The sequence below is a fragment of the Sorex araneus genome, chromosome 6 (genome assembly GCF_027595985.1).
Source record: "Sorex araneus isolate mSorAra2 chromosome 6, mSorAra2.pri, whole genome shotgun sequence".
Taxonomy (NCBI): Eukaryota; Metazoa; Chordata; class Mammalia; order Eulipotyphla; family Soricidae; genus Sorex; species Sorex araneus.
The window spans coordinates 94,368,350-94,394,645 of record NC_073307.1 but is presented as its reverse complement, the minus strand read 5'-3'; the positions used below and the strand labels follow the sequence as shown (position 1 = coordinate 94,394,645).

The 26,296-nt window shown below is 69.1% G+C and overlaps 1 protein-coding gene across 3 annotated transcripts in view; it reads left to right on the top strand.

Moving 5' to 3' along the window:
* Positions 1-26,296, top strand: part of ELFN2 (extracellular leucine rich repeat and fibronectin type III domain containing 2) — a 39,720-nt gene that overhangs the window by 6,291 nt on the left and 7,133 nt on the right. The window contains exon 2 of one of the 3 annotated variants that reach the window (XM_055141134.1): positions 11,182-11,278. The exons of 1 other annotated variant lie outside the window; for it this stretch is intronic. The gene's annotated coding sequence lies outside the window, so the exon portion shown is untranslated. Of the gene's footprint in view, positions 1-11,181; positions 11,279-18,033; positions 19,886-26,296 lie in introns of those variants that run through there. One more of the 3 variants, XM_055141131.1, reaches the window with a different exon arrangement.

The following is a 26,296-nucleotide window of genomic DNA, read 5'->3' as shown; positions in this document are numbered from 1 at the left end:
ACTGTGTCTGTGACTGTGTGTGTGTGACTGTGACTGTGTGTGACTGTGTCTGTGACTCTGTGTGACTGTGTGACTGTGTGTGACTGTGTGTCTGACTGTGTCTGTGACTGTATCTGTGACTGTGACTGTGAGACTGTGTGACTGTGTGTGACTGTGTGTGTGGCTGTGTGTGGCTGTGTGTGTGACTGTGTGTGTGACTGTGTGACTGTGTGTGTGTGACTGTGTGTGACTGTGTGTGTGTGACTGTGTGTGTGTGTGTTTGTCCGAGGGCTCCGGGTGCGGGCCTTGGCGGGCAGGTCGGCAAGGATGTGTGTGGTGGGTCTGAGGGGTGAGGGACGCCCCTTGGTGCTCCGGGACCCTCGGGAGGACCCCGGGGTGCGGGGAGGGGCCGCTCAGGCCCTGCAGGTGGGTGGGGAGAGGCCTGAGGGGTGCGGGTCTCCAACCCTCCCGAGACCCTTTTCTTTCTGCCCAACCATCCCCCTTCCTTTTTTTTTTTTTTGTCTTTGGGTCACACCCGGCAATGCACAGGGGTTCCTTCTGGCTCTGCACTCAGGAATTACTCCTGGCAGTGCTCGGGGGACCCTATGGGATGCTGGGAATAGAACCCGGGTCAGCCGCGTGCAAGGCAAACGCCCTACCCGTTGTGCTATCACTCCAGCCCCCTCTTCCTTTCTGGGGCCCACCTGGTGATGCTCTCTGGACTCTCCCAACAGTGCTCAGGGGACCGTGCAGTGCTGAAAATCGAATCTGGGCTCCTGCCTGCCAGGCCTGTGCTGGCCGCTGCCCTCCCTGGCCCGGCCACCTTTCTGCCCGACCCCCGCCCCTCTCCGCCCCCTGCCGCCCTGTCCCCCACCCCATGACCCACACTGCCCCCCCGCCCGCGCCCCATTGCTCGCCTCCACCCCCCCCACCTCTCTTGGCCTCCCCATCTCTGCCCCCCTCCCCGCACCCCCCCCACTGCCCTCTGGCCCGCACCCCTGCCCCTCTCCAGCCCATCACCCGCGCCTGGCTCCGCCCTGCTCACTGATATTCATGTGTGGTATATTCGGTTGCCATGGGAACCCTAAGAAAGAAGCGAGTGTGCCCTTCAAGGCTGGAGGTTTCTCCTCCCTCCCCCTCCCTGCTGTCCCCCTCCCGCTCCCCTCCTGTACGGGGAGGACTGGGGTGAGGAGCGCCTGGCCGGACCCCAGCAAGGGCCCCGCAGGGCAGCGGGCCAGGCCCGGCACAGGCTGGGCGCGCGGCCTGCTCTGCCCCGGTAAGGACGGGCCTGGCATGGGGTGCGAGCGTGTGCGGGCGAGGGCTGGCGGGTCTGGGGGTTCTGGGCCTGCGGCCTGTGGGAGCCGCCTCCGCCTGGGGGTGCTCTAGCCCCCCCTCTCCGGTGCCCCCCGCGGCCGAGAGCACCCAGGTGGGGGTGGGTCCCCCAGAGCACGGGAGGCAGGACCAGGGGCTCGACACCCTCGTCCCCTTGCGGGGGGGGGGGGGCGGACTGCTGGGCGAGCCTGGGGGCTCCGGGGGCTCCCGGGGGGGCCGCCAGGGGGGCGCCGCCCTGGGCGGTGGCAGGGGCGGGCCTGGGCCTGGGCCTTCTCGCCCCCGGGTGGCGTCCTGCAGTGCTGGTGGCGCCACGTGGCCGGGTCCCGCCTGCGTCCCCGTGGGGGGTGGCGGGGGGGGGGTGGCCTGGCCCTGCCGGGGCCGGGAGCAGGGCCCGGGCGCTGCGGGGACGGCAAGGCCTGGGGCAGGCGGTGGGCGGCGGGCAGCAGCACCGTGGCCTGGGCTGTGTCCCCCACCCCCCTCCCACCGGCAGAGACCCCGCCCCCGCCCCCTCACCCCTCCCCGCTGTCCCCTCCTCGCCAGGAGCCCCCCCAGGTGCCCCCTGTGCCCTTCTTGGCGGGATCGGGGAGGAGCCGTGACTCGGCCAAGGTCACTCGGCAGCTGGGCAGAGGGCAGGGTCGGTTCCGGGGCCTTCCCAGCCCCCGGGGTGTCTGTCTCCCCCTCCCGTCTTCACCCCTGCATGTGCTTCGCCAGGCCAGGAGGAGGGGAGGTGCCACTGAGCAGCTGGGGGGCCCGGGAGGCTTCCTGGAGGAGGTGTCCCCGAGGCAGCACCGAGCCCAGAGCGCATGAGCCCTCTCAGGGGGGCCGTGGGCAGGCGGGCGAGGCTGGGCACGGGGCGGGAGCCCTCCGCACCGCGTCTCGGACCCCGCCAGCTCACAGTCCTGATTTGGTTCAAGTGAAGCTCAAGGGCCGGGGCGGCAGGGACAGCTCTGGCCGTGCTCGCGGCTGACCCAGGCCCTGCCCGGCCCCCACATAGGGTCCCCTGAGCCTTCCTGATCCTCCCATTCCACAGACGGGGAAACTGAGTCCCCAGGCCCTGGACACTGGTGACCTCCGGCCTGAGCCCGGCCCTGCGACCCCACACCAGATGTGCCGCCCAGCACCTCCGCCTCCCCCAGCCCACTCCCACGCCGATGGCTGGAAACCTTTAGTTGGACGGACTGAGGTTTGGGCCAGGTTGGACCCACGCCTGCCCCACGGGGCCACCCAGCACGGCCTGTGCCCCACATGAGGGGGTGGGGAGAGCAGGCGCTGCTCCTGGGGCAAAGTTGGGCTTCACATGTACCCATTACTCAGGTGGAGAAACTGAGTCCCAGGAAGGAAGAGATGTGCCCAGAGATTCGGGCCTCGCGTTCTGTCTGGGTGTGTCCCTGGCAGGAGTCCTGCTGGTCACTTCGGCCCCTTGGGGACTCGTCTGTCCCTCCCGTGTGGGCCCTTGCTCCGCCTGTCCCCTGAGGGTGCTAAGTGGGTGTCAGGACGTCTCCCAAGTCTGCTGCTGCCGGCAGGCCCCGAGCCCCTCAGACGCGGCAGGCGGGGGGGGGAGGGCAGCCCCCATGCGGGTCCGGCTCCTTCCTGCCGGGCCTGCCCCCCTCTGCCCCCCAGCCTCCCCTCAAGCCCCAGCATTGCTGAGAGCCAGGAAAGGCGGCAGCCCAGCACCACGCAGGACCCCATGCCCGCGGGGAGTGGCCCCCGAGTACCGAACCCGGAGTGAACCCCAGCCCCACCAGGTGTGTGCCGTCCCCACTGTCATTCTCGAGGGTCAGGACTGGACGGGTGACCCCCGGCCGAGGGTCTACCAGGTGCCAGGAGCTCCGCCAGGGGCCACCTCAGGAGGCGCGGGAGCCCAACCCATTTCACAGATGGGGAGACTGAGGCCCGGGGCCTGGTGGGCGGTTCCCTGACAGCCGGGGCCCAGGGGCGCCCTGGCTTCCCTGCTCCAGCTCATCTCCCCCCGTCAGCCTCGGGTCCCCACGTCCCCGCGGCTGGGAGGACGGACCCGCTGGCATTTGGCCCCAGATGGGCGGCCACGGGCTCAGGTTCCTCTCCCCACCGCCCTGCGCTGAGGCCCCCCCAAGCCGGAACCTCCCTCTGCAGAGAGCCGTGCTGGGGGAAGGGTGGGGCAGGCGTCGGAGTGACATAGGCTCCAGGGAGCAGCCTAGCTTGCCCCTCGCTGTGTGTCCTCGGGCCAGTCACCTGCCCTCTCTGGGCCTCACCTTACTCGGCTGTAAGACAAGGGTGATGGCTGGCGGGGGGGGGGGGCTGAGCTTTGGGCTTGGGAAGGCCCCTCCCCAGGTTGGGAAACCCGCCTCTCTGGAATCTTCCTGCTGAAGGATGGGGTGGGGGGCCTGAAAGTGCTCGGCGAGCCTCTGGGCCCCCTCCGCCTCCCCCCCCAACACAGTCAAGAGAAGGAAAGTGAAAAAACTGGGTCCCGTGACTTTGGGGCCATCACAGCTCCCCGTGGGGCCGTGAGCAGGGGTGCTGGGGGCCGGGCGGGGGTTCAGCTCGGCCTCGTGCCCCAGGCCCGCCCACGTGTCCAGGCCCTCCCTGCCGCACCCCTGCACACGGCTGCCTGCAGAGGGCCCAGGGAGCAGGGCCGGGTTGGGGGTGTGCAGGGGAGAGGCGGGGAGGGGGCGCGGCCGGCCCGGCTGGAGTGTTCAGCCCCATCTCGCAGGGTGGGCGCCAAGGGGTCCCCGCAGCCGGGCCCCCCCAGCCCCTGCCCTGCTGGCGCCGCGCCGGCCCGGAATAGAGCCGGCCTTGTGTGCGGCCGTGCCGGTGTCTCCCTCAAGACCCCGTTTGTCTGGGGAGAGAAAGGGGGTCTGTGGTGGCCAACAGTGGCCGGATTCACGGCGGGGGGGGGCTGGTACAGGCCAGGCTGGACGGAGGCCAGCGGGGAGGGGGGTCGTGCAGGGGTGCTGCCCCCTGAGGAAGGAGAACGCCTGGCCCTGGCCTGGACGAGGTGGAGGCAGGCAGGGCGTGGGGGACCCCCGTGTTGGAGCCCTGGTGCGGAGGGTCTTCATGAGGCCCTGGGGGTCTCGGAAGTCAGTCGCTCCTGGGTCCCGCCCCACCCACCTGCTCCCACTGCCGCCCAGGAAGCCCAGCATTCTGGGAAGACTTCCTGGAGGAGGCAGGTCCTGAGCACTGAGGAGGAGCAGTGCCCATTAGGCTGAGGGAGTGGGCTCGAGTCTGAGATGGGAAACGCGGCGGAAGGGGCGCGCAGAGTGGCCGGGGGTCCCTGAGCCCAGCCCGCAGCTCCCAGGTCTCCGACGCCAGACGAGTGCCAGTGTGTCCCGCCGCTTGGGCTTCTCCCCTGCCCCGACTTGCTGTGTGACCCTGGCCAGTCCCACACCCTCTCTGGGCTCTCTCTGGGCCTCAGGCAGAGACCCGGCCCCGACCCCCAGAGACCCCGAGAGGGCGGCTGAGGAGACCAGACCCCCGCGTGCCACCACCAGGCAGAGGAGGAGGTGGGGGCGAGCGAGGACCGCAGGGGTGGGGGGGGCAGGGGCGTCCGGGCCGGGCGGGGGCGGGGACTGAGGGCCGAGGCCAGATGACCCGCCGGAAGCCCAGGTCCGGGTCCCCTCAGCGCCGCCGGCCCGGGGCTGGTCTTGGGCTTCCCTGGGCAGCCCGATTTGGCAGGTGGGGTCGAGCCCAGGGGCCGGGGGGCAGAGGCGGGACTGGGGGCGGGGCTGGAGGCGGGGCCCGGGGGCCGGGCGGGGGCTGTTCCTCGCCGCCGGGTGGGGCGGGGGCGCCTTGGGACCGCAAGTCCGGCCTGGCTGGGCGGGGCGCGTCTTGGGGACCGTCTGGAGGCGCTGGACGCGGGCCTAGCCCATGTCCAGGGCCCTGCGCTGAGACCCTCTCTCGCTTCCCCTCCGTCCCAGCTGACCCCACTCTCATCGCATTGGTCCGGGGCCCCCGGCCTGTGGACCACGTGGGGAGTGGGCAGGAGCTCATGTATGTGCACGTATGTGCACGTATGTGCACGTATGTGCACGTATGTGCGCGCGTGTTGGCATGCATGTGTACATGTGCGGATGTGTGTTTGTGCTCCGGCATGTCGGGGGCCGTGGGGGGGCCTGCGTGTGCACATGGCTTGTTTGACTCCGTGCTAATGCCCGGGGCTCCTGGGTCCCAGCCCCCAAGCCCCAGGCTGGCATCAGCCATCCCACAGCATCTCGGGCCCGAGTCCACCCCAGGCGGCTCCTCAGGGCACGGAGGGGTCTGGGCCCCTGTGGCTGGGCCCCCTCCCTCGGCCATTCCTGCGTCCAGTGGGCCCCCTTCCTCAGCACACAAGCAGTGCGAGTCAGTTCTCACGTCTCGGACCCGGCCCCTTGGGACACGGCGCTCCTTTGTGGGGCGGCATCTGAGTCAAGTGCCGGCCTGGGTCCCCCTCCCAGGGGAATCCCCAGCCCTGGGGCCACAGGGGACAGGAGCCCCCGCTGTTCTGGGGTCGAACAGCCCCCCCGCTGCCCCTCCCGCCCCTGGCCCCACGGGGAGCAGCTGGGGCTGCTCTCCAGGGCCCCGGCACCGGGCACCGGCTCCTGCTCCGTCTCCGGCGACCCTCCAGGCGGGCTCTGTGGCCGTCGGTCATCTCGGTGCCCCGTGGGGAGGGTGCCTGGTCTCAGCCCAAGTCTCAGCCCCGCCCTCCCGCTGTGAGCCGTCGGGCAGAGAGAGCCAAGGCCACCCCACGGCCGCCTCTGTCACCCCTGCCCTCCAAGCCCCGTCAGCCCCATTTTCCAGGTGGGAGAGCTGAGGCCAGAGGGTCCCGGGTCCTGCCCACTGAGCTGAGGCCAGGCCCGGCTGAGCTGCCGCGCCAGGCTGGTGTGCCCGGGGCCTGTGCCCGCCTGTGCCCGCCTGCCCCCAGGGTGGTCCGGGAAGGTCCAGGGTAGATGTGGCCGCTGGGATCAGTCTGAACCCTCGTCTTCTCTTGCTGATCTCGCCGAGCCTCAGTTTCCCTGCGTGTCACCCGGGGAATAGCCCTGAGTGGGCAGTGCAGTGAGCTCGGGGGGCGCAGTGGGCAGGCGGGTGAGGGGGCAGCGTGGGGGCCGAGGGACACTCAGCCCCACACCTGCGCTTGTGTGCACGTACGTACGTGTGGACTGCTCTGCATGCATTTGCGCCTGTTTGTTCATACACATGTGCATACATATGGACACACGTTCAAGCGTGTATGTGTGCAGCACCAAGTGCATTTGTATGTAAGCTTGTGCATGTGTCATGTATGTGTGTGCATGTATGAGTGTGAGTGTAAATGTGTGTGCATGTGTGCGTACAAGTGTGTGCATATGTGTTCATGCATGTGTGTATGTGTGGGAGTGTGCACCCCAGCAGTGATGAACTCTCGGGAGCTTGTGAGGGTGGGACAAGCCCCCGGGCCATCCGGGCTGCTCCCTTTCTGTCACAAATGGGGAAACTGAGGTGCATGCGGAAGGGGCTCTGCAGGGGGGGGTCTGAACAGCGCGACCCCGAGCGCGGCCTTCAGGCCCCCCTGATCTCCCCAGCATGTGCCCCCAGGACAGCGCCGCTCAGAAAGGTCGAAGAACAAGGTGGGGGGGGTTGGTTTTCATGCCGCCTCCCTCCCACCCGCGCCCACCTCCCCCTCCACAGGGGGGCCGGGACCTGCTTGGCAGAGACGTCACCTTGGGTCCCGCGGGCTGAGCCTCCCTGCCTTGCTTTGCTTTGGGCGCCTCACCCTGCAGTGCTCGGGGGCACTCCGGGCAGGGCTGTGTGGTGGCGGGTCAGCGCTGAGCAAGGCGGCGCCTTCCTCGCCCTCCTCTCGCCGCCCCCTCCTGGCTCTGTGAGAAGGGGGACTCGCGCCCTCGGCATAGCCCGGAAACTTCCCTCCGAGGAGCTGCCCAGGGCTGATCCCCGAGCACAGAGCTGGGAGCCGGCCCCGAGCACTGCGGCCGTGGCTCCTGCTCCCCCGTCACCGCCCTGCCCTGGCCGGCAGTGTCCGCCTGCCCAGCTCTCTGCCCAGCGGCGGCTCTGGGGGCTGCCCTTCAGGCGGGCCAGGGCCCGGGGTGGCCCCTTCTCCAGGCCACAGCCCTGCGCCCCCCTCCCCAGCCGCCTGGTCCCTCCTCGCTGGGGCTCGGGAGAAGGGGTGTCACCCGCCCGCCTCTCCCCTCCCCAGGAGCCGGCCTGGTGCCCGGGAGGAGGGTGATTAGTGTGAGCTGGGCTGATTAGCTCAGAAATTAAGTCTTTGTTTCCCGGCTCCCCCGTTCCCTAATCGAGCAGATGCCGGAGGGGGGGCCTGGGGCTCGCGCCGGCACGGGGGGCGGGGGGGCACACATGGCCGGGTGCTCCCCGCAGGGGGCGGCAGGGATGGGGTCATGGTCTGGCCTCAGCGAGGAGGCGTCAGGGGGTGCCCCTGAGGGGGACATTACATGGCTCTTACCACACCCGACACTGCAGGAGAGTGCCGTCTGCCTGTCTCTCTGTCTCTCTTCATTCATTCATTCATTCATTCATTCCCTGGATCTTCACAGCCCGTTTGGAACCTGAGCTGCTGCTCTTTATTTTGGTTTTAGGGGGCCTCACCCGGCGGTGCTCAGGGCTGACCCTTGTCATGCTCAGGGTCACTCCCGGTGGGCTCCGGGGACCACCTGGGGCGCTGGGGCTGGGACCCGTTGGCTGCGTGCAAGACCAGCGCCTGCCCTGCTGTGCTGTCGCCTATTGAGCACCGACTGTGTACCTTGCTGGGTGCCTCCTGCCTGGGGCCTTGCTGAGTCTCCTGCGGGCACGTGGGTGAGCTTAGGGTCTCTCTTTTGGTGGCACCATCCCTCGCAGTGCCAGGGCTGATGCCCGACTCTGCGCTCCAGGGTCACTCCAGGGGCCGTGGGTAGCTCCGGGTCTCAAACTGGGCCAGTCACGTGCAAGGCGAGTGCTGTGCCCCCCCCCCCCCACCGCCCTCTGCCCTGGGACAGACTAAGGCCCAGACCGGTCAGGTGACTAATCCAAGGTCACACAGCTCAGAGCCGGGTGGCGCTCGGACCCTGAATCTCACGTGACGCCATCCTGCAGAGGGGGCAGGGGCGGCAGGGAACCTCTGTCCCCAGGGGAGGTGACACGTCCATCCTTCTGTCCGTCCACCCGGGCGCGTCTCTGGCGTTGCCGAGCGCTGCGTGGGTGACACGCCTCTGGGTGTGGGGGCCCCGCCGTCGTGCTTGGGGCCGGGGTGCTGGCCTGCCCCGCCCCCTGCACACAGTCCGCGCCGGGCCCCTTCACAGCCCCAGGGGTCGGGCCTCGAGACCCTCGTTTCCCCACTGGCCGTGCACAGAACTGCCCCTCTGGGTCTCGGCATTTGGCCATCAGGGGGGCTGGGACTCAGCTTCGCATTACCGACTCCTTGACCACCCCGAGGGTCCGAGCGTAGAGCAGGTGCTTGGTGACATGACCCGCCCGCCCCCCATATCCCGGGGAGAGCGCGTTCCTGCCACTGAGGGAGGTTTTGTGTTCTGCCCATTCTCCAGGTAGGAAAGTTGAGGCTTGGGAGCAGAAGGGACTCACCTGGCCTCTCAGAGCTGGGCAGCAGGAGGGCCTGGGCTGGAAGGGCCAGTATGCGCAGGCCCCAGGGGCCCCTCCCGCCTCCTGGTCATGCCTGGCTCTGACGGGTGAAGCCCCAGGCCTGTCCTCAGCCCTGGCTGGGGGTGGGGGACACCCAGGTCTCCGTCCTCTGCTGTGGGGCGTCACGGGTGGCCACCGGCTGGTGGGACATGCCTCCCGGGGTGTCTGTCTGGCTTCGGCAACCACCCCCTGCTTCCGGCCCCCTGGCTGCTTCCGGGGGGCACCTGTTCCCAGGTGCATGCCGGGCTCACCCCTGCACCAGGCCCCTCACAGGCCAGCTGCCTCCCCCCTGCGCCCTGACGGCCTGTCGCCCAGGGTCTCCCTCCCTCGTCTGTCCTGAGATGAAGATCCAGAATCCTGCCCGGCCCTCTCCCCCCGGCTGGCGGCCAGGGTTGGTGCCAAGGGCTGGGCACGTGTGTGGGACCCCCGAGCTCCGTCCCCGCCACCGCCGCCAACGACACCCAGGTAGCTCGCGGAGCGCAGCCAGGTGCGACCCCAGACTCAGTTCCGAAAGTCCAGCCCCCCGGCCAGAGAGAGAGTCCGGCAGGTGGGCGTCTGCCTGACGCGCGGCCACGCGGGGTTGGGCCCCCGCACACAGGGTCCCCTGGGCCCCCGCCAGGGCTCCCTGAACGCAGAGCCCGGAGTCGGCCCGGGCACAGTCTGGTGCTGCCCCCCCCCATACCCCAGATACGAGCCAGACTCCTGGACCCTGCCTGGGACGCCTCCCCCCCTCCCGCCCTCCCGCCCCTCGGCCCATCCTGTTGCCCCTGTGCGTTCCCCGCGGCCCCTGCAGCCCGGCCTCCCTCCCCGGGCGGGAGAGGCCCCCCTGGCGCGCCCGCGCGAGCCCCTCTGCGCCCGGAGCCCTGCGAGGGGGCGGCGCGGCCCATTCTGCAGATGCGCAGACAGGTGGCCTCCAACTGCCTCCTTCCCGGATGCTGTGTTCCGGGCTGCGCGCGCGTCTGGGCTGGGCCGAGCGCCCCCTCCGAGGGGAGGCTGGCCCTGAGCCGGGCTGGGGGTGCAGGCCCGCCTCCTCCCGCGGGAGTCGGGCTGCTCCGCTCGAGGGGGCGGCGGGTGCCAGCCCCGCTCGAGCCCCGGCCCCGGGGACCGCAGCCTCCCACCTCCTCCTCCTTCTCACCCCGCGCTTCAAAACAAACACCCGCGAGCCCAAACCGCCCATCCAGCCGAGGCGCAGATGGAGCCCGAGTTGGCATTAATTAGTCCTGTTGCCAGGGCAACGGGATCCGGGACGCGCTTCCTCCTCTCTCGGGCCCGCCCCCGTCCCGCCAGGCCCCGCCCAGCCGCGCAGGCCACGCCCAGCCCGCGCACCCGCCCCTTGGCCACGCCCCGTCGCAGGGCCCCGCCCCTCGGAGCCCCGGCCCCGCCCTCCCCCTGTCAATGTCTTGGGCTGCCCTGAGGGTTGACACCCCGTGGGGGGCCTGGGGGGCGTTGCTCTGGGCTGGCGCTGGGCGCCTCCCTTTCTTCAGTAGGAGGAGGGGCTGGTGGCCGCCTGCCTGGGAGGGACACCTGGGAAGGGGCCTCTGGGTGAGGAAGTAAGTGACCGGAAGTGGTGCTGCCCTGGGGGGCGACTGGTGCGCAGGGCAGGAGAGAGGGGGGCTGCCGGCCTCCGCAGGCCACAGCAAGTAGTGAGCTGCAACCCCCTTCCCCGCCACCGGTGCTGGTTCTGTTCACGCGCCAGGCCTCATCCGGACCCCAGGAACCAGGACTGTCTGTCTGGCCTTGGGGACCCCCAGGCTGGGTCCTTGGCTGCCTGGTGGACCCTGGCCCTATTGGTTCGGGGGGCCCTGGAGCACTGTGCCCCTTGGTGGGGGGTTTGGCGCCCGGGAGTGGGTGCCCGCGTCGCTGTGGTGCCCGCGCCTGGTCCAGGGCCCCAGCGCCCGTGGCGCCCCAGGACCCCTTTCTGTTACCTGGGCCCTCGGCACCCCCCCCCCCCCGCTGGACTCTCCCTGGCCGTGCCCCTCCTTCCCGTAGGGCAAGCTGTCTCCCGAGCCTCAGTTTCCCCGCTCATCAGCGGGGATTGCGGCTGATGAGGGGTCGGGCTGGAGGTGCTGGCGAGGCACGAGGGGGAGAATCTCGGAGGCGTGCCGTGGGGGCTGGCCTGCCCCCCAGACAGCAGGGCGCTCACCGGGGGGCGCCCCCCGGGATTGGCAGAGGGGCCCGCAAAACCCCCGCCAGCCAGTACCGGGCACTGCCAGCCCCTGTGGCGGGCAGGCCGGACCGGGTGCCTCAGTTTCCTTTCCGTGTGCCCAGGGCTCACGTGTGCTTGCTCTGTGCCAGGGCGACGAAGGACTTGACAGGGATTGTCGGACTTGACCCTCGCGCACACCGAGGCAAGACCCCGCAGGCAGTGGCGACGGCGGCTCCTGTGTGCTAGGTGAGGCAACTGATTAGACCAGAGAAGTTCTGCGGGGGCTCAAGGTCACACAGCCCTGCTGGGGGGGCCCTCGGTGTTCAGAGCCCGTCGTTGGGGGTCTCCCGAGTCATCGTGGGGTGGGGTGGAGGGAGTGAGGCCAGCCCCCCGCCAGGGAGCCCCGAGACGTGTGCGTTTGGGTTCTGCCGGAGCTGGACGCAGGCTGGGGGGTCGGGAGGGAGAAGGGAATGTGGGGGCCAGGCTGAGCGAGGGTCACACTGCCGGGTCTTGTTCTCCGGGGTCGCACAGCCCGAAGGCGCTTGCTGTGCACGCGGCCGCCCGGGTTCAGCTCCCGGCGCCCCTGAGTGTCCCCGAGCACCACCGGGAGGGATTCCTGTGCACAGCCGGACGGGGCGTCAAAACAGGAAGCAGAAATGTCACCCCCACCCTGTTTGGGGACATGGATCATGGGGGGGGTCCCTGGAAACCAGGTCCGCGCGCCCAGCGTCTGTCTGTCTGTGTCTGTTCGGGCTCTCTGGGGAGAGTCAGCGCTTGTCCGTGGTCCCCGGAGGCCACGGTGGACTCTGCAGTGGTCAGGGACCAGACGGGTCCTCAGATGCCTCTGTGTGGCTGGACCCCTTGGTCGGGGTGGAATGTTCTAGAAACTGCTTTCCAGCCTCCCGGGTGTCAGGAGGTGCAGGAGGCCCAAAGACTTTGTTGCTGGGAGCAGCGATCCGAGGCAGGTTTCTTTCGCTCTGTGTGCCTCGATGTTCTGACCTGTAAAATGGGGTAAATGCATCCAGGCCGGAGGCAGCACCCACCCTTATGGCGGGTGGGGGGGCTCTGTTCTTTGGGCCTGTGCCTGCCAGGGCCCTGCCTCCTGGCTCCCGAGTCCCAGGGTGCCCCTTGCCCCCCTCCGAGCTTCCTCAGGACAGCCCTGTCGGTCAGTCACGCCGGGGCTTGGCACCCACGCGGCGGGTGGGGCTTGGTGCTTCGCTGCGGTCCCGTCTTCACACCCTGGGATCCTGAGCTGCTTCTGGGGGGCTGTGATGGTGGCGGGTCGTAGCCTCTGAACAGGCCTGCGAGCCGCCAGGGCTTCTGGGAGCTTCCTCGAGCCAGGGCTGGGACAGAGCCGGGCCGGGGACCAAGCCCGTCGGGGTTTGGGCAGCGGGTTCGGGCCGTGGGGGCCAGGCAGCGAGTGGGCGGCGGGCGCTCGCCCCGTGGAGGAAGGGGGGAGGCCCGGCAGGCAGGGCGCCCCCCCCACATGCCCAGTGCCCGGGAGGGCTCAGGAAGGGCCGGGACCTGCCCCCGGGCGCCCCCTCTCCCTCCACTCCCGGCCCCAGGCCTCACCCCTTCTTTCTGCTTCAGTTAATAACGTTGTTTTCGCCCGGGGGCCACACCTAGCGGTGCTGGGGAGGGGGGGCGGCTCCTGACTCGGTGATGAGGGTTTGCTCCCAGCAGTGCTCAGGGCGGGACCCGCGTGGGGCAGGGGCTCGAACCCGGGGCTGCTGCAGGCAGAGCCTGAGCTCCAGCCCTCGGAGCCGCCTCCCTGGCCCCGCTGTGAGCTCCCTCCCCTAGTGCTCGAAGAGCACCTGTCGAGTCCCGGCCGGGGGCGCAGAGCCCCGCTCGCTGGCCCTGAAACGCCCGCGCGGCCGCAGGCCCCTCTTCGGGAAGCGGGCAGGGGGCGCCAGGGCTGCGGCACACACCGGGCTCTGGGCAGCTTCCTGGAGGAGGCAGTGTGGGCTCGGAGGCGGGGGCAGGGGGCAGGGAGAGGGAGGGGCCGTGAGGTGTGCCGGGGCGCGTGACGGGCTCGCCCTGCCCAACAGTGGGTGCCAGCAGGAGGGCTGGCCGCTGCCCTGGGGCTCGCGGGAGGGATGGCCCTGGAGCTGCCTTCTAGAAGGTTCCCTCGGGCCCCTGCACGGAGAGGCTGGCGGAGGAGGTGGCAGTGGCGCCAGTGACGTGGGGCTCGGGGTGGCGGGGGCCAAGGGCGAAGGCAGGTGGCCGAGGACAGGGCGGCCGCCTGGTGGCCAGCGGGACGGGCGCACGGGCGGGGCTGTGTCTGCGGCCTGGGCAGCGGCATGTGGTGGACACGGCGACCTTGGGCGGGAGGGGACAGCAGCGGGTGGTTCGCAGACAGAGCCCGGAGAAGCGCGGCTTCTAGGGGACAGGGCAGGAGGGGGCGCCGCAGAGGGCGCCAGGCAGAGCTGTGCCTCTGGCCTCAGTTTCCCCAGCTGTCACCGGGCGGGAGTCTGAGCTGCAGGGGCGCAGGATGGGCCCCCCAGACCCCGCTCACCCCGAGCAAGGCCTTGACCTTCAGAAGGACTTCCAGCTTCAACCTGGGAGCTGCGGAAGCTTCCGGAAGGGCTTTACGGTGGAGGCTGCTCCTGGGTCCGGGAGCATTTTGAGCGGCTCTCTAGCCGCGGCCCCTGGGAGGGGAAGAGCAGGGGACTCGGGGGTCACTTTCCCGTGGCCGTGCACTCCAGTGTGACTCCCGAGACACAGAGAGGCCGGGTACGGAGCCGCGGTCACACAGCAGAGACGGGGCAGCCGCAGAGGGGCCTGCGGTGAGTGGGCGGGCGGCCGCATGGCACCTGCGCCCCCCACCTCCCCCCCCACCCAGCCACCGGCCGCCGCGCTGCGCGCCAGGCGGGTAATGAAGATGGATCAGGCCGTCTGCCAGGCCGCGCGTTAAGCAGCGCGGGCAGAGGAAGCGGCCAGCGGCTGGGCGGACGGTGGCCGCAGGGCCCCGCCTCTAGGGGGCGCGCGCGGGCGCTGGCCTCGGTTTCCCCTCCGTAGAGCGGCCGCTGATCTAGAGGCCGAGCCCGGCCCCAGGAGAACGGGAAAGGCTGGCGCTGAAATCCCTGTTGCTGGGCCACCGGCGTCCACGCGGGAGGACCCCGGGGGGTCACTCGGCCTCTCGGATGGGGACATCGTGGCCTGCCTGGCCAGCTGAGCCGGGGACAGTGGTGGCCGGGGAGGGCCAGCTGCAGAGTCCCGGCACGCAGAGGCACGCGGAGGTACCGCCGAGCTGGGCAGTACCCAAAGACGCCCTTTGCCTGGTTTCACCCGGGCCCAGAGAGGGGGATGGCCCAGCTCAAGGTCACACAGCAGCTGGTGCTGGGAGCGACCTGCGACCTGGGGGTCCAGGCGCACCCCCCCAGGCAGAATGTGATCATCTATCAGGGGAGTTTAATAATGAATGAAGTGGTGGTGTCTGTAATGCAGGCAGCAGGCCCCAGTAATAAGGGCCCGTATTAATTCGGGAGTTAATGAATATGCAGGTGTGTGAATGATTAATGGGGCCCCGAAGGCCTCAGGGAGGGGTGCAGGGGTGGCTGCTGATGGAAGTATGAATATTGCATACATCTGGGAAGCAGGAGGCCAGGGAGCAGCCGAGCGCCAGGAGCAGAGGATGCTTGGGCCCCCCGGGGCCGCGCTCACGGAACATTCTGGCAGATGTGCGGCCCCGAGCGCGGCCCAGCTGTGTGATCTTGAGCCAGTCACTTTACCTCCGCCGATCCCGGTGTGAGCACGTTGCCTGGTGGGCCCAGAAAGGACTCAGGGACGCCGAGTGCGGGGAGCCCCCGGCCCAGGGCAGACCCCAGAGGCACTTTAGGAGGGAGGGCTGAGACGAGGATTCGAGGCCAGCCGGAGCCTAACCGCACCGATGAGCCCGGATGGGGACAGCATGTTTTTTTGGGGGGCTGCCTCTGGTTCTGGGTCTCACCCCTGGACCCTTGCTCGCAGGGAGAGGGGCGTGAGGAAACTGAGGCTCAGAGAGGGCTGGGCACTGCCCTGCCACCACCAGCTGGGGCAGATTTGGCCCGAGAGCCTCAGAGGGACATTTCGGGGCACACCGAGAAGGGGGGACTCCGGGCTCACTGTGGGACCCTCCCTCGGCCAGGGAGGGGCCGGCGGCTGCTCGTGGCTGTTCTGAGGCTTTGATGGGGAAATCGGGCACCGACCACACACTCCAGGGCCTGGGCCCCCCCCTTCCCTCTGACCTGAGGGCAGCCGCGGGGGGTGCTGGCGCCCCCTTCCTGTCTCAGGCGTCTCTAGCTGGAGGCCTGGGGACCCCTGGGTCTGTTTCCCCACCCCTCAGCGTGGCCACATGTGTGACCTGGCCCAGCCCCCAAGTCCAGCCGTGCGTGTGTGTGGGGTCTCTTGAGGGCCGGCTCGCACCCTGGGCTATAGCGCCCCCCCCCGCCCCCCAAGACCCGCCTCTCGCCTTGGCCCTGGCCTGGCAGGGCTGGGACAGGAGAGTGGCCAGCCCGGGGGGAGGCCCTGCCCGGCTCCCTGCCTCAGCACCCCCCACGCGAGCCGTTTGCAGGGCGCCTCGGGCAGCTGCTGGGCCGGGATGGACACCAAGGGGCCAGCCGGCGTCTGGGCCTTGCTCCCGCCTGCTCCGGGCACCGGGCAGAGACCCAGTGGGGCCCGCTCTGCACTGTCCCCGGGGACTCGGGGCCAGCGGGTCACCCAGCATGCTCAGGGCTCGCCCGGCTCTGTGCTCGGGAGCACTCCCGGCAGTGCCCGGGGACCTCAGGGGATGCCAGGCATCGAACCTGGTTCTGCTGCAGGCAGGGCAGAAGCCCTCCCCGCCGCACTGCGCTCCGGCCCTGGCCCGGGCCCGCCTGTCTTTCTCTGCCCCGTCCTGGGCTGAGCCCCAGGGGGTCCTCACCAGAGGTGGGTGGGGGGCGCAGAGTAGCTGCAGGGGCTGGAGTTTCTGTGGCTCAGACGGGGAAACTGAGGCTCGAGGGCAGAGGGCTCTGTACTTCTTCCTGAGCGGGGGTGGGGTGACCCCGGGAGGGTCGTGGCTTCTCCCGTGGCTTCGGCTTTGGGGCTCATCACCGTCTCTCGCCTCTCCTCCCCCCGCCCGCCGGTTCTGCAGCTCGGGGTCTCCGGGAAGCCTCCCTTCTCCCGGCCTCAGTCTCCCCTCCGTGAGACTGGACGGGACTGTCCCCGGCTCCGTCCTTCAGTGCTCATGGGCCGTGTGTCACCACCCGGCTCCTGCACTTCTTGTCCTCGTGCCTGGCGGCTCCAGGGGTCCCGAGGGAGTGGAGAGCCCTCTCCACTGGACGGGGGCCCCTGGGGCCCTGGGGGGCGGGGCCCTGCTGCCCACATCGCGGAATTTGGACTCTTGAGTCTGAATGTGAAGGCGGGTCGGACCCAGTGGCCTGCCCAGGGCCCGAGGGGTCCTTGGGGCCGACCAGCTCCTCCCCCGGCGTGACCCCACCCTGTCGCCATGGGAACGGCTCCACTAACTTTATGCTTCTCTTGCAGAGCAGAGACGGCTGGCCGCCCTGAGCGCGATTCAGTTCAACAGACATTTACTGAGTGCCTACTATGTGCCAGGGCTGAGGCTGGGCACTGGGGGAGCCAGGAGCCAGGGTCCCGCCTCAGGGAGCTCAGGGCCCTGGGGGGTGGGGGGCGTGGGTGAGGGCTGGACCCCTCCACCTGGGTTTAAGAGCAGCTCTCCCTCACCCGTGCCTCAGTTTCCCTGATTATAAAATGGGAGAGGTGGGCCCAGAGAGGGTGAAACCAGGGCTAGGCACCTTCCTGGATTCCCTGGGGATGGTCTCAAGGAATAGGGTGTGTGTGTATGTGTGGTGGGGCAGCGTGGGGAGATCATTCTTCTCCCAGTGCAGAGGAAATCCCTGAAGGCTTCTTGGAGGAGGAGGCATGGAGGGGGATGACACTCCAGGCTTAGCAAAAGCAAGAGCACAGGCCCCGGAACGTGCAGGTGGGCCTTCCGCAACGGCACAGGCCATGAAGGAGTGACCAGAGGGGCCCCGAGACAGCCACCCGCCAAGTGGGGGCCCTGTTCTGGGGCGCTTGCGGGTGGTCTGGGAGAGGGACCGGGGTCCTCCCTGCCCTGCCCCGCTGGGGTCCGGGTCCTCCCCAGCACCTCGAGGGTCGGGCGCCCCCCAGCCAGGACACGAGGCTGAGAGGCCGCTGTCCCCCACTGCCCACGTGCCCCCACAAGCACTCACCAAGGGGTCTTGGTCTTAGGGCCCCCAGGCATCACTGGCACTGCGAGAGCCGGGCGGGTCCCACCCCTTGACCGACGGGCAGGCCGGGCAGGGTCCCGTCCCCTCCCCCGCGGCCTGACCTGGGCCCCCCCATCCCACCCCCCGCCCCCAGGCTGCTGCTGTCCCTGGAGGAGCAGCTGATTCTCGCCTGTGCTTTTCTGGAGCCTGGAGTCGTGGGGGTGGGGCCAAGGCGGCTGGGCGGTCCTCAGGGCTCCGCTGTGCTGAGGGACCCCCTGGAGATGGTTTCCTGGGGGTGAGTGGGGCGTGGCTCCGAGGGACCCCAGGGCCGTGCCCCCCCCATCGCCGGGGCGCCAAGGCCAGCTTTAGCGCTGGGGTAGCCACGCTCGGCCTGGGGCTTCTAGCGGGACTGCTGGAGACAGGGCACCCCTGAGGGCAGGTGGGCTGAAGGAGGTCAGGCCAGGCCAGGGGGGTTCCCGGCGCCCGGAGAATGGGCAGCCCCAAGTTAATAACAAACGGAGGGAGGGCCTGGGTGCAGGGGAGAAAGGCAGAGAGCTGGGACCCGGATCTCGGGGAAGGGCAGAGGCCGGGCGGGCGGGCGGGCGCAATGCCCAGCTTAGGGGGGCCCGAATGCCAGAGCCCACAGGTGTCCGGGACATGGCGGGGCCCTTGGCACACGGCTCTCCTGAGCAGAACCTCAGCCGGGGGGGGGCGGGGGAGGTGGAGGAGGAGGAGGAGGAGGAGGAGGAGGAGGAGGAGGAGGAGGAGAGGGAGGAGGAGGAGGAGGCAGGGCCAGCCGCCAGGGCAAGGAAGGTGTGGGGAAGGAGGGGGAGGGCATTTGCATGCAACGCCAGGCGAGAGTGAGGGAGCGAGAAAGAGAGAGCAAGAGATGAAAAGAAATTACCCTCTGCCAGGATCTTGTTATTCAACCCAGTTTCCAAAGGACCACAGCTGGCGCACTGAGATAATCCGTTAATTATAACAGCCATTGTGCTCGGGCAGCGAGAGGGAGACCGAGGCTGGGGGCGGGGATGGGGGCGGGCGCAGGTCAGCAGTTGGGGGTCACCGGACCTACCTACCGGAGGGTGCAAGGGCGGGCGAGAGGAGGGTGTCGCCCTTCATTCCAGAAGGAGCGAGGAGGGTCCGTGGGCCACCGACAGCTGCCAACTTTATTGAGCACTTACTGTGTGCGCGAGCTCGGCGGGCAGGCAGCCCCCTTGCAGGCGGCCCCCTGCACTCCCATTTCACGGAAGGGGAGGCCGAGGCCCACGGGCGCTGGAGCTTGGGGGGGCGGAGGCTGCGCTCACAGGGGCAGCCAAGGGGGGTCTGAGCCAGCTGGGCCTTGGCAGGAGGGTGTCCGCAGAGGCCCCCCGGGTGCTGGCTGCACCCCTGACCCCTGGCAGGCGTGGGGTGTCCCTCCCACCCATTTCCGGGGTTCCTGAGGCAGACAGGGCCTCCTTGTTCTCTCGCGGGACAGCTGCAGGGCCACACCCGCTTCTGAGGAGCCAGAGTCAGGGTCAGCCGGGGGACCCCGAGTGACCCCCGGACGGGACTGTGAAGACCCGGGGGGTGTCAGTTGAGCTCGCGGGGTCCCGGCCCCGGAGAGGCGGGGGGCAGACAGGCAGGAGGCCTGGCGAGAGGGGGATGGGGCATCCCGGGGGGCCCAGGGCCCGCAGCAGCAGCTTCCATGGGGGAGGGGCTAGGAGAGGCCCCGGGCACGGCCCCCCATCCCCGGCCTCGGGGACCCCCGTGCAGCAGCTCGGCCCGGGCTGGCAGCGCTTTTGGGGAAACAGGTTTGGGGCGAGGGTCGCTCAGAGCCCAGCAGTCAGCCCAGTCCCGGGAGCGCCCGGCCCGGCCCAGGGCCTGCTGGAGCCCAGCTGGGCTTGACTGGGGGTCTGACACCCCGAGAGAGACACGGTTCCCCCCCCCCCCCCGACACGGCCGGCCGGAGCCAGGCCCGCACAGTGCTCAGGATCGCGGCCTTGCCGGGAGCCCCCGACTCACTGGCGCCCCCTGCGCCAGGCTCAGCCACCCCTGGGCGGGGGGCGGCCCAGCCGGCTGGGAACCCCGAGCACCGCCGGGTGCGCCCTGGACCCCCGAGCCAGGGGCGGCTGCTGGGACTTCCCCTCCCCCAAGGCTGGGGGTCCGGTGGTCCCCACCACCCTTTGAAGTTGGCTCCACGGCCCCCCACCCAGGGGCCACACAGGAGGTGGTGCTGGAGGGGGACGTGCCGGACCCCCTGGGGGTCCTGGTGGTGCTGCTGGAGCCTCCCCACACACCCTCCTTGCGACTCACTGGAATGTTCTTCAACCCACTGTCGGGGGCGGGGTCCGTAGCGCCGGCGCACAGCAGGTCCGGGCCCCAGCACGGCCTCAGTTTCCTGCTCTGTCAGGTGGGAACGTGGACCGCACGAGCCGGGCGGGGGGGGGGGGTGCCCGGGAGCGGGAGGCGCCTAGGCCCACCCACTTGAGCCCCAGTTTTCCTCTTGCCCTGGGCTGCCCCAAGGTGCCGGGGGCGGGTGGGGGGGGGGCGGCCGAGCCGGCTCTGGTGCATAGTAGGTGCTCCATAAATGTTTATTGAATGAATGAATGGAGGCCGTGCAGGCAGCGCGCAGGCCCTGAGGCGAGCGGGGCCGTGGACATCGGTGAGTAGCCGAGGGGGCCGGGGGGACAGGGCGAGGAGGAGGAGGAGGAGGAGGCCGAGACCCGGCTGGGGAGGCGGCACGGGGTGGGGGACTCGGGGGGCAGCGGGGAGGGCGGAGCCAGGCAGGGTCTGGGCCAGCGGGGGGGGCGGGGTCAGGAGGGAAGGCCAGAGCTGAGGCCCGAGGGGGAGTGGGTCGCCGTGGGCGGGGACAAGATCCCCCTGGGTGCCGGGCCCCTGGGTGCCGGGCCTGGGGCTGCCTGGGGTGCGAGGAGTGAGCAGGGCCCCCCCAGGCTGGGCCCAGGGGCTGGCCCAGCAGAGTCAGGCTGCGCACTGGGCTTTGGGGCCCCTGGGAGAGGCGCAGCCCTGCTCCCATTGAACAGATGAGGCCACTGAGGCCAGTGGCCGCCCGCGCTTCCGTCTCCCGCCTGTGGACTCTGGGCCTGCCAGAGCCCAGTGTCCCCCATCCAGTCCCCAGATGTGGGTTTCTCTTCCGTGTTCCCTGCTTCCGGGGATGGGTCCCACAGCCCCTCCGCTCAGAGGCGCTTGCTGCAGCCGGACGCCCCCCGGGGTGTTGCCCAGCTCTGTGGCGCATGCCCCGCTCAGAGCAGAGGCTCGGGGAGGGACACCACCCACCTGGCCCGGCCCTCCAGCTGCGGGTTTGCTTTGCAGCCCTGGCACGGGACGAACTGGGCGGCGCGGGGGGGGGGTCGGGAGCTCAGCCCGGTCCCGAGCTGGGGCTGCGACTGGTGAGACCCGAGGGAGTGGGGCTGGGGGAGGGCCGGGAGCCGCCTGGCCGAGCGTGTGCAGGGCCGTGGGGCTGATGTCTGAGATCGGGGTGGGGGGGGGAGGCCCGGAGTGGGCACATGTGCACAGGCACACGCATGCATGCACACGCGCACACATGCATGCACACCTGCATGCTCCCTGCTCTCGGAGCTGCGGCCCCAGAACAAGCAGGATGGAGGCCCCGGGCACCCATCACTGTGCCAAGCACCTTGGCACCGACGCTTGCTCAGGCGACGAGGTTCTGGGGGACGGTGCCGGGCGGCGGGTCCCGGGGAGGGGGGCTGCCCGGGCAGCTGTGGCGGCGGGTGAGACGATCGTGTAGGGGTGAAGGGGCAGCTCGTCGCAGGTCTGCAAGTGCCTTCCGGGGGGCTGTTGACCGTGTTCTCCATGACCGAGGGGGCGGGGGACCCGGGCACTCGTGTGGATGCGGCTCTGTCCTGGAGGAGAACTGTTTCGTGGGGCCACACCTGGCAGGGCCCCGGGGGGCCACAGGTGCCCTCCCCGCCTCTCCCTGCGGCCCTGCACAGCCAGCTTCCGGCGGGGCTGAGCCCCTCGTCACGGGAAGGATGCGAGCTGGGGAAGCCCCTTCCCCGCCCCCCCGGTCTGGGGAGGTCCTTGAGCGCCCAGAGTTCAGGCAGACCCGAGCTGTGCCTCGCTTTCCCCACCGGCGAAGGGGGGAACGGAGCGGGAGATCCCAAGGCAGCACGTCCGTAAGCGGTTTTCTCAGTGACTCGCAATCATTCACACTGTCACTTGGGTGATGCGGAGACGGAAGCGTTGGCAGTGATGGTTCTGGTGCCCGCCCAGTTCTTGCATCGTCACCCCCGCCACAGTGCCCCAAGCCCGCTTCCCGCACTGTCCTGATGTCACTTCTCAGCCTCCTCTTCCCCCCCCCCGTGCTTGCTCCCCTCCCCCCCGCCTGGGAACCTCGGGTCTGTAACTTGGGGACAAGGGCTGGACGTGGTCGGACACAGTTCCCTGGCTCGGTGTCTCTCTGGCCCTCGGGTGCGGGGGACCATCCGCTCTCTGTCCCTTCCTGACCTCACCCACTCAACACTGACGCCCCCCGGGTCCTCCCGCGGTGCAGCGACTGTGTGATCTCATCTTTCCGTACAGCTGCGTAGTATTTCGCGGTGTCTGTCAACCGTCCTCTGCCTGCTCAGCTGCACTGGGTGTCTGGGCTGTCTCCGTGTCCCAGCTATTGCGCACGGCGCTGGAATGCACAGAGGGATGCGGAGATCTTTGCAAGCGAATGTTCGCATTTCCTTGGAATAGGTGCCAAGAAGGGAACTGCTGGGTCCTACAGAAGCTCTGCTCTTGGGGGCCGGGGACAAAATACAGTGGGTGGGTGCTTGCCTTGCACGCGGCTGACCCAAGTCCAATTCTGGGCACCCAATATCATCCCCTGTGCACCGCCAGGAGTAATTCCCAAGTGCAAAGCCAGGAGTAACCCCTGAGCATCACTGGGTGCGACCACAAAACTTTTGTAAAAGATTTTTTTTGGGGAGAGGGAGGTGGGGGACCACCCATCGGTGCTTAGGGCTCACCCCTGGCCCCGTGCTTAGGAGACCCTCTCAGTGATGCTTGTGCAAGGGCTTGAGCCTCACTGGCTGCTTGCATGGTGAACGCCTTACCACGGGACTCTTCTCTGGCCCTATTCTTATAATTTTTGGAGAAATTTCCATGCTGTGTTCCGCAGAAGCTGGACTGGACCGCATCGCCACCAGCTGTGAATGAAGGGTCTTTCCCCCCAGGTCCCACCAACACTGGTGGCTCCCAGTCTTTTTGGTAGAGGCCATATTCACTGGAGCAAATGATCTTATGGACGTTTTGTTTCTTTTCTTTTGTTTTTTTCTTTTTGGGTCACACCCGGCGATGCTCAGGGGTTCCTCCTGGCTCTGCACTCAGGAATCACTCCTGGCAGTGCTCAGGGGACCCTATGGGATGCTGGGAATTGAACTCGGGTCGGCTGGCTGCATGCAAGGCAAACGCCCTCCCCGCTGTACTATTGCTCCAGCCCCTCTTATTGATGTTTTGATATGCGTCTTCCTGACGAGTGACGGTGAGCACTTTCTCATGTGCCCATGGGCCACCCACCCATGGCCTTCAGGGAACTGTCTGTTCATGTCCTCTCTCCTCTCCCCAATTTTGTTTTCTTTGGGGGCCACAGCCGGTGGTGTTCAGGGCTGATTTCTTGCTCTGCGCTCAGGGATCACTCCTGGCAGACTCCGGGGTTCCAACCAGGGTCTGCAGGCGCCCTTCCCGCGGGCTCTTGCTCCGGCCCATTTTCTGTACTTTCCACGGGGTTCTTTTACTGTTGTGCTTGAGTTTTACATTTCTCGGGGGGGGGGGGATGTCCCCGTGTTCATCAGCGGGGCCAGGGACTCTGGGGTCTCCTGCCCCCCACCCTGTCCCCCGTATCTCCTCTGAGCCCCCACTTCTGCACGGCTGCATCCTGGGAACGGAAGCCACGGCAACCCAAAGTTAAACCAGCTCTTCGATTTCGTGGGGTGTGGGGAGAGGTGGCAGTGAAGAACGAGGTGGCGTCGCGGCAGGTGGGGGCTGCAAGCACTAAGTCAGGGTGGGCCCGTGAGTGAGACGAGATTTGAGGTCAGGGAAAGTGGGTGGGGACAAGAGTGGAGGGAGGAGCAGGAGGAGCAGACGCTGGGAGAAGAGGTCTCCTTAAGAGCAGGGAGGCCGGCACATGCAAAGGCCCTGGGGTGCGTTGTGCCTAGACACAGGGGGCAACACTGGCCCGAACCAAGACCCTCTTAGTGGACAGAAACATGAAGTCGCTCTCGGCTTGTGGAGGTCCCTGAAGTGAGGCTGGGAGCCCCATGTTGCCTGTTCCCTCCGTTGGAGGAGGTTGGGGAAGGGTCACGGCTCCGTGTGTCATCTGTCAACGGGTCAGAAGGAGACGGGAGGATAGTGGGATGTTAAGGATGAAGCGTGTGTGGGTACGGCAGAGCCATGCCTCCAACGGGCAAGAAAACAGAAGCCCAGAGAGGTTGGTCCACGTGCCTGTGTCACACAGCTCAGCACTTGGTCCCACTTGCTACTGCGCTGTCTGGGGCTCAGCGCACCCCGGATCACTGTGCGGGAGTGGGGCCCGTGGGGGGCAGGGGCCTGGAGTGCTGTCCCCAAACCTCGGGAAGGACAGGGACACAGTAGGAGCGCACCGGACCCAGGGAGACGCCCGGCAATGTCCTCCCAAGAGAATGTGGGTGCTCCTGCCCCAGTGCCCGGGGAGAGGGACCATGTGTGCAGGATGCACCAGAGGAGGGAGCTCTGCTCCACCCCCTCCCCGCCAAGCAGGGGGAGAGACAGGCGGGGGCCGGCGTGGGGGTGGCCCAGAGGGGCCCGAGGCCGTCCTGTCCCCGGCCCCTGGGCATAGAGCCCGGATGGGCTGGGGCACTGCCAGCAGCTGGGGGCAGTGCCCTCTGTCACTGACCGTCCTCGCAGCGCCCCCGGGAAGGGCCCGCCCTAAGGGTCACACCAGACCTTCCTGCACCCTGCAGGAAGAGGTGCTGCTGGCCCGCGGGCACCACAGTGGGGGGTCAGGCCCCAGGGGAGGGTACCCAGGCCAGAGGGCCAGGCGCTTGCAGGGCTGTGCTGTCCCCTGCAGTGGACACTCCCCAGGGCGGGGGGAGGGAGGCCTCTGTCCCCTCCCGTCAGCTGCCGGACGCCCCTCCGCTGCCGCGTGAGTGTCCCTGCGCTGGCGATGGGCGGCGGATGGCCGCTCACCCGCTCACCTCTCCGCACCCCTGCCCCCCCCCCCACCCGCCGCTCCACCTTCTCCCGGCTTGCCTCCCCTCTGCAGCGCCCGCCCCGCCCCTCTCCCCGCCCCTCTCCCCTCCCCGCCCCAGGTGTGCAGGGGACCCGGGTCAGAGATCAGGGGAAGGCTGGACCCGGGCTCGCCCCGCCCCGCCCCGCGCCCACTGCGTCAGCCCCCGCCGCCAGGGGGTGGGCAGGCCGCCCGGGCACAGGGACAGCGCCGGGGACAGCGCCGGGGACAGGGCGGCTGACGCACTCGGGACAGGGCGATGGGTCTGAGTCACTGGAGGGGGCGGGAGCTGGACCCTAGCCCAGGCTGTCCCACAACCCGGAGCAAGACAAAGGGCCACCGGCAGGTCACCTTGAAGGCCTGGGGGAGAGCATGTGGCCAGCGCGGGGCAGCGCAGCCGCCGCCCCTCCCCCCTGCCTCCCGGGAGAGGTGGGACGGGAAGAGCGCCCCTTCCCTGCCTGTAGCACGGCCAGGGCCGCGGGCCTGAGTGTGCGGCTCCGTGCGGCCGAGCCAGCACACACACACACGTGTACTCACGTCTGCACATGAACACATGCACACTTGCCCCCAATTCACACACACATGCTCTCAGGCGCGTTGTGTACACATATGCACATGCACATGTGTCTGCCCGTGCTCACACACGTGCTCGGGCGTGCTCTCGCGAGGCACCCTGGGCCGTGCTTCCCGCCCTGCGGGCCAGGTGGCCCCACGCCCCCGGGAGGCCTCCCACGGCCACACGCATGCGCACACGCAGCGCCCCGCGGCCCAGCCCGCCCGGCGCCTCGGGGCCACCTGGAGGGCCCCACGTGCCAGGGGGCGGTCAGATGCCCGACTCTAGGCCCTGGGGCTGGAGGATCCTAGTCGGACGGAAGTGCCCCCTTCCTGCCCGCAGCCCGCAGACTCGGCACGGGAGGCTCCTGGCGTCTCAGGCCCCCACCCGTGCCCCCCGCCCGCTGCCCTCCGCCCGCTGCCCTCTCCTCCGCGTGGCCTTCTGGGGCTCGGGGCTGCAAATTGGTTTTGCTTCTGTGCGGGCAAAGATTGAACCTTTTTTTGGTCCTTTCCCTGGGGGTCCCGGGAGGCCCGCGGCAGAGGCGGGCGGCTGCGCTGGCGTCGCTCCCGAAACCCGCAGGCCCCGCAGACCGTGCTCCAGGGAATAAGTCTCCCCGGCTCTGGGGGGTCCCGGGCCCCCACTCCCGCGAGGGGGGCGCTGCAGGCCACGCCGTCCTCCCACCCCCCTGCTCTCTGGCTGGGACAGCGCCTCTTCTCACCCACCAGGCTCGGGGTGGGGGACCCGGCCCCCACTTTCCGGGTGTGGAAATTGGAAATACTCAGACCCCCGACTCCTGCTGTCTTGGGAGCCCTGTCCCGTCTGCCCGGGGCTGTGTGACCCAGGGCCCGTCCCTGGCCCTCTCTGGGCCTGACTGTGGCCGCAGCGGGGAGGTTGGGCCCTGGCCTCGCGGGCGCCTCTGGCTTCCTCACCTGCCTAGAGCGCCCCCGGGCCCGGGCAGGGCTGGGAAGCATTCGGGGCAGCTGACATGGGGGGCCGGGCCCTCTCCCTCCCTTGGCCCTGCCTCTCTGGTGCATGAGACCCCAGCCGCTCGCTGCCTCCCCACCCCCCCCCCCCGCCGCCGCTTCCCCCTGCTTGGGGGGCCACAGGCACGCGCTCTGCCTCCCCTCCCCCATGGAAGCCGAGACAAGGGAATTATTTTTGGAACAAGAGCGGTTACACAACAAATGAATTATTTATCTCTGGCACGGAGGAGAGACGGCACTTTGCTGGGCTTCTTAATTCCTTATCTGGGTGGGGGGGGGTCGCCCCTTGGGTATGTGGCCAGGTGT